Here is an 8,223-nt window from a genome sequence, read left to right as displayed (position 1 = left end):
ATTAAAGTTGAATATAAAATCAGGCATTGCGGACATTTTGGTACCAGGTACGTGTCTGTATCCATTTCAGTTCTTGAGATACAGCATATAGGTACACCTGAGTCTGTAAACGTACCTATATGTTGTATCTCAAAAACTGTAATAGATACAGACACATACTTGGTACCAAAATATCCGCAATGCCCAACTTTATATTCAACTATAATATGTTTATGGGTCTTAAAACCAATGCTTTTGGAGTTATAAAGGAAAAAACACTTTTTTGGACGGACATCTTGGATTTCGGGGGCCGCCATCTTTGATTTTCACGTGGCTCGGCTTCTTAAATCAAAGAGTGGCCTCCAAAGATGATGTGTACCAATTTTCACGCATGTATCACCGAGTGAACGATTGCTCTTAAGCTTCTTATTTCCTGTACTGCAAGACTCCTGATCAAGATCTAATCATTGTCAGTTTCTTCATTGTCAAATTATTTTTTGTACCAAGCTGCACAGGCACATCCATATGCTCCACTTCAGTAAAGCCCTCTTTTATGACAGAGACAATGCCCTATACTGCACTGGTTTACACTTGCCTGTAAGTGGAAACCAGTGCACAAACTGTTCCAAGCATCTTAAGAGGTTCTTACGTTTAAAGCTGGGGGACCAACCTGCCTTCTACCATGTGCCAGCCACAATTCATTGTTGAGGGGTTTGTGAATTTCCAAACGTATTACTGCTAATGTGGTAGTGAAATGAAAATGCAAGTAGGAAAGCTAATATTAGTTGATGCTGGCAAAAGTAATGGTGAATATTATTTCAAGAGCATGATGCCCTGGTTTGCTGCTTATGATCACAGACATGAGACAGTTATAAACCGTTGGTCCATCACCTACAATGAAGGTGTTTGTGGAACCTTGGCAGAGGATACCAGGTCATGTTTTGGACTGACACATGATGATGAAGACACCAAGAATCAAAAGATATCACATCATCCAATAGGAGAATGTTTATGATCTAGTGTCTCTGACAACTGGTGATGTTGATTCAGAAGACTAGAAGTTCGCGGCCGCTGCGCCCTAACGGGCGCTCATATTTAAAAAAAAAAAAAAAAAAAGGAAAAAAAAAAAAAAAAAAAAGTTGATGGTCAGCAAGGAACATGCGTTGTTGATTTTTGTATTATGTTTTTGAGACAATTGAACAACTGCTGAACGTGGAGTTGCAGATGCAAGACATTGGGACATACAGACATACAGACATACATACACACGACCCCATTCTGATTAGGTTGTGAGATACACTGAAGGACCTTGGAAATGCTGCAGTCTGGCAAGAAAATTATCATGTTGGGAACCCAGTCAACCCACTTACAGGCAAGTGTAAACCAGTGCAGTATAGGGCATTGTCTCTGTCATAAAAGAGGGCTTTACTGAAGTGGAGCATATGGATGTGCCTTTGCAGCTTAGTACAAAAACGAATTTGACAATGAAGTAACTGACAATGAAGAATTAGATCTTGATCAGGAGTCTTGCCTCATACTATAGTACAGGAAATAAGAAGAGCAATCGTTCACTCGGTGATACAAGCGTGAAAATTGGCACACATCATCTTTGGAGGCCACTCTTTGATTTAAGAAGCCGAGCCACGTGAAAATCAAAGATGGCGGCCCCCGAAATCCAAGATGTCCGTCCAAAAAAGTGTTTTTTCCTTTATAACTCCAAAAGCATTGGTTTTAAGACCCATAAACATATTATAGTTGAATATAAAGTTGGGCATTGCGGATATGTTGGTACCAAGTATGTGTCTGTATCTATTACAGTTTTTGAGATACAACATATAGGTACGTTTACAGACTCAAGTGTACCTATATGCTGTATCTCAAGAACTGAAATGGATACAGAGACGTACCTGGTACCAAAATGTCCGCAATGCCTGATTTTATATACATTTATACATTTATGGGTCTTAAAATCAATGCATTTGGAGTTATAAAGGTAAAAACACTTTTTTGGACGGACATCTTGGATTTCGGGGGCCGCAGAGGTCAATTCAGAAGTGCTTCCACGTCTGAAAACAAACTTCATAGTATATAGAAACACTGTAGAAAGTTTCATGCTTCTTTCATAAAATGCACAATTGGTTTGGTTAACAGCCCCACTACCAGTGCCATCCTGTCTCTTTCACTATTACGAAAGAAAAACAAAACAAAAAACAATAAAACAGATTCATAGACTTAACAGTCTGTTTTGATGTGTGTACAGTATATTTACACACACACACACACACACACACACACACACACACACACACACACACACACACACACACACACACACACACACACACACACACACACAAACACACACACACACACACACACACACACACACACACACACACACACACACACACACACACACACATATATATAAAAGTTAACTCTTATTGTGCCGATCCCGAACAAGTTCGGCTTTATTTCAATCCAATACAATTTTTTTTTTTTTTTTTTTACTTACCCTGAGCTGCTTGTAGAGCCGTGGGTGGTCCTGGCTCGTCCTACGCTTTCCAGCGAGCCATTTTACATGGTCCGACGATATATTCCATTAAAAATGGTTTAAAATACATTTTTGAGCCCCCCAATGTTCACCGAATGTTTTTTTGAGCCCCCCAATGTTCACTGTACGACGTCCAGTGTGCCGATCCCGAATTAATGTGGCTTTTTTAATGAAATGAATAAAATGATCCGAGGCCTACTGAAGCCCAGGCCTAAATTTTCCATCCAGTGACCGAGATCCGGCCGCCCCCCGGCCAGCCGTAAACGAGTAACGCCGCCGCGAATCGCCGCCGAATCCAATGCAAACCCACATCTTTGAAGGTCATTTTCTCTGGATTGTGTTTTTAGGGAGGCGGCGCGAGGTTTATTTACGGCGAAATCGCCGAAAAATGATCTTTTAAATGAGAAAAAGCTAATAGCTATTTTGTAGCCATTTTCATCCGGGACCTTTTCATGACGTGCACGAACGTGAGCACGCGCGTCACTGCAACGTGAGTCCCCGGATGCTAATGCGCTCGCCTATGGAAGATACCCTGGCATTCTTTGGCACCCTCTAGGGGCTGGCACTGGAAGGGTTAAGTTCTATTTAATATTCTAACATTTTATCATTGGAGGAGAGGACGGGATGTTTGAAAGTGGCTCAATGAGGTCAGCAGATGCTGAGCAACAGTCACTACAACATTGGTGCAGAAAAACTTGGATTGGAGGGATGGCAAAAAGAAATAGGTTTATCAGGTGAATCCGTGTTCTCAATGTTTCATGATGATGGTAGTATTGTAGCTAGTAGGACAAGGTCATAGATATTACCTCGAGTCCATTCATCCACCTAATCAACATTGCAGGCAGCTGGTAGTGGTACAGTACAGTATTAATTCTCTGTTGTAGGCTACAAATGGTGTCACGGGACACCATGCACTTTACAAAATATAAATCAGGCTAGTAGTGTGAGACTGTGAGGTGTGTTTTTAATGCACACATTTTGGATTATCTTACCAACATATCATCATCACCAGTCAGATGCATATTTTATGACTGCATTTCATCTTTCAGTACAAAAATGTGGTCAAGATTTTGAGCACTGGTCTCCACCAGGTCAGGTAGGTTATTGTGGCCTCCTGGTGGCGCTATAATAGGCCAACGTGAAAAGGGTGCCTTTTTTGGCCTTTCACGCCAATCGGACGCTCCTTGCATCATTTGAGGCATTTTGTTCCAAAAATATGTTTTGCAAAGGTGGACGCTATAACAGGCCAATGTGAAAATGTATTTTATTTTGTATGACATTTCATGGAAATCGCAAGTTGCATTCATGATTTGAGGCATTTTGTTCAAAACGGACCAATCCTGCAAACTTTGGAAGCCAATGTTAGCCAATTAGGACGGATTCGATGGAATATGAAAAATCAGTTTTGATCACATGACTTTTGAGATACTGTACCGATTTGCGTGAGTTTTGGATCAAATCTGAAGGACTAACATAAAAGAATTGGTTAGTGCCCACCTGACCCGTTTTCAACACCTTGTGTGTACATGTTGTGCCCACATCCAGATGAACCAGGTCTATTCTTAGGTGGTGCAAAGCTTTAGGAAGGTGCCCCTAAAGTTCTGTACACCATGGAGGACAAGAACTGTATTTTGAAGATATCAAACAGGCTAATAAGTGAAAGCTGAGCCTGCTGGCAAAGGTAGAACAAAGTAGATTTAATGTGAGTCACACCTGATGATGTCTTGGAATCAGGATGCTATATTAGAGGATGCAATCTAATATCCCACGAGATGACTTGTTTCTGTGTCATGCTGTGTCACAGTGACTGACCACCATCCTGTCCCATGTGTCTTGTTATACTGTACACCCCCCCCCCCCCCTGAAAAGTATCAGTGTAAGTGGTAATAGATAAAGAGTGAGCTTAACCACTTAAGCTGACACATCATATGAGGGAAAATAGCCAATCTACAAGCTCACAGCACGTTCTGTTGCAATGTGTTGTGGGCTTGTAGATCTGACATTTCCCCAGTGTAAGACCAGTATATACAGTAGGCCCAGGCTATTTTTGAGAATCTCCCCCAAATATTGAAACCAAGTTTAATGTACCGGTAGTTAAACAAATGGGGTGGCATCAACACAATACAATATGGTTTCTTTTCATGTTGACTTGCACATCAGGCTTATTGTACTGGTGCTTGTGCTGTATGATTAGTCAGGAACAGGCTATAACAAGAAAAAGAGTTTATGAAAATGTTTTCTAAAACTAGAAAAGTGTGCTCCTTAGAGCGCAGATCCCCACCAGGCCAGGCTACCTATAGCCAGGGCTGGGTTGCGACCCATTTTACTATTTGCCATTTCACTTGTTTATAAGAATCAGGGAGGATGAACACATCCATAAATTAATACTCAAAGTGACCAAAGACTGATTTGTCTTCCTCTGCTCTAGCTGACAGAACCGGAGACCACAAGGTCCCTTCATAGAGCAGTTTTAATAGAATATAGGATCTCACTGATTTGTGGAAATAGGGGTAGAGGGCTAATGTCTAAGGACCAGACAAGAATCATTAATTTGGATAATCAATATAGATTTTATTAAACTGCTACACAAGAAAATAAGACGATCCAGTTCAGCATAATTTCAGTTGTAATCAGAAATGTAATCACTTAATTGTCAAAATAGGTTTTGCACTGTTGAGGATCGCATTCTGTGTATAGACTAATACACACCCATGATTTTATCTACAGCATCCTGGTCACGACTTTAAGTTTAAATTAAGATGTCAGTCTCCGGCTATCAGACTTATAGACAGACATACAGGCAGTAGGTCAGTCAGTGGAACAGAACGACAGACAAAGAGATAGACGGAGATTCCCTGACAGCTTTTCCATCTCTCATTCCTCCCAGAGCATCTTATCTGCCAGCTCACATCCTGCATGTTTCCTGACCTCTAATGCATGGGAGGGGGAGGAATCGTTGCTGAAGGCTTGTATGTCTCTGCAAGTCATGTAAATGTTCACAAAGACCACCGAGAAATCAATAGCAGAGAGGCAAAATTCCAGTAACTCTGGTGTCCGTGTGTGCTTCGCATGCAGCTTGTCTTATCTTACAACGGAAGCACAAGGTCCTGGTGACATGCAAAAACATTAGCATCCAGAGCCATTAAACATAGCCATGATACCGTGCAAGGTGTTTGGTCAGCAGTGGTATTAATGATGATGTGCATATTTCTCCTCAATGAAATAACCTTGATATTATTATAAAAATGAAATGTCACAATCTCCTCAATACGCAAGATCATGATTCATTTTAAAACATTTTTTATTACATTTTTTCTACATTCTACATCCACAAAACATCAAGAAGAGACTTACAAATTCTTAAATCAATAAACCCCTCTAATGTTACACGGCGCATACATCATACATGGTTTTGTTTTTCCACATATATAATACTGTTAAATGTCTTTCTTTATATTTTGAAACATAACCGTTAAGGTTTCAACATTTCTAGACAAAGTCCAGAGGGTTTGCAAAGGTCCGTGCTTCAGTTTCTGGGGAAGGTTATGGGTTTTCTGTAAAACCGTCTGGATGCCAGCATCAGGATGAAAGCTTCAAACGCTTTCAGGATGTGATTAAACTCTATGAGAAAAGAGTGACCAAAGGTTTAAAATCACTGGTCTAGGTCATTACTCACACTGGGTTAGGGGGTCAACCAGGTTGCGGCCACCAAAGAGGGCCGGAGAGGGCCATAAATATGTAGATTTGATTTTCTTTAAAGATTTGTTTTTTGCTTTTATGCCTTTATTGATAGGACAATAGACTTACAGGAAATGGGGGGAGAGACGGGGAGTGACACGCGGCAAAGGTCGTCCGGATGGGGAATCAAAGGAAAGGTTTTTCTCCAGTGTGTATACGCTGGTGTATACGCTGGACTGGTGTATCTTCAGATGACCCAACTGACCCAACCTAAACTCTTAATCTAAGCTAAAAAAGGGCCTGACCCAAAAGAAATTGCAATAGTAATGGTTCAAGGTTTTTTATGATCCTTAGGGTCATCCAAATAACATATTAAAAGTTGTGAATTATATATTTAGTGGATCAAGGTGAATTCAGGGGGTCCATACAGGAAAAAAGACCCCCAAAATATCTTCTTTAAGTAGCATGTGAGGGGTCAACTAGGGGTTTTTCATGATTCTGAATCCATTGCAAGCATTTGTTTTGCACAGAAAACATTCCTCTGGCTAAAAACGGACACCACAAAACTATAGTTTAGTGATTCATCACAGTGAGTCATCACATTTCTGGGGTCAGCTCCGTTTTGTGGTGTCCGTTTTTAACCTGACAAATGTTTTTTTGTGCAAAACAAATGCTTGCAATGGATTCAGGATCATGAAAGACCCTTAGTTAGACCCCTCACATGCTACTTAAAGAAGATTTTTTGGGGGGTCTTTTTTTTCTGTATAGTAAGTGAAGGGACCCAACTTGAACACCCTGAATTTACCTTGATCCACTAAATATAGGGTTAGGGGTTTGAATATTTTGAATATGTTATTTGGATGACCCTAAGGATCATAAAAAACCTTGAACCATTACTATTGCAATTTCCTCTGGGTCAAACCTTAGATTGACTGGCATAGGCGTTGTTGTTATTTATCAGGTTGCACTTGTTGGTGGTGATGTCACCAAGAACGCTGCTCCTCATTGGCTAAAAGGCCCTGCCTTTGTACTGTCGGTCTTTTTTCTTAGGAGAATAAACTATAAATAAACTATAAAGTTTTGGTATAACATACTGGTCTCGTCTTTCAGACGAGCCCACAACTAGAAAGATGCAATTGGAAATTGCAAGTGTGGTTGCCTATTTATTGTCTGGTTAGCCAAATTGTCATGTGAAGCTTGACCAATCCTCAAGCTAGCACCACTCCCCCATTGAACTCAATGGACTTGACCACGAAGAAATTGATTATAGTAAATGATTACGGAAGGCGACCCAAATGCATCAAAATCAATGGAGGTACATTTATTGTAATCACATAAAATAAAAAAATAAAAAGATGTAATAATGTAATATTCGTATTATGGGTAAAACGCAGGCAAGCTGCATACTCTGAACATAAGAATACATTTGCTAGACTATTGTCAGTGTAATCCACGGCTTCCTCAAAGAAAAAGAAGGAGGGGGAAAAGCGGTGGGAAATGTAAGGGTCGGGCCTCGGCACGGGTCGGACACATTTTAATGATTAACACCATTAACACCTCGCCCTAAAGGGAGAGGTTGCGCCAATTCTTGGCTATCTGGCCAGTGATGTATATCGGACCAGTTACCCAATCTCAACAGTGCCTGTTGCAGAACATGCCCATGTATGGGCATTACCAAATATGGGCATTCCCATTATGCCCTTAATATTGATGACATCGGGACAGGGATCTCCATACATGGGCATAGAACGGACAAGGACGTAATTAATTTGCAAGTGTTATCTGGGAATGCCCATATATGGGGATGTCAGAACATGCCCATATATGGGCATTCCCAGATATGCCCTTAATATTGATGACACTGGGACAGGGATCTCCATATATGGGCATAAAACGGACAAGGATGTAATTAATTTGCAAGTGTGATCTGGGAATGCCCATATATGGGCATGTTCTGATATCACATTGTCGACTATATATGGGCATAAAATATTTGGGCATAAAAGGGACAT

The sequence above is a fragment of the Nannobrachium achirus genome (genome assembly GCF_963921795.1).
Source record: "Nannobrachium achirus genome assembly, chromosome: 7".
NCBI lineage: Eukaryota > Metazoa > Chordata > Actinopteri > Myctophiformes > Myctophidae > Nannobrachium > Nannobrachium achirus.
Note: the sequence above shows the minus strand (reverse complement) of the source record.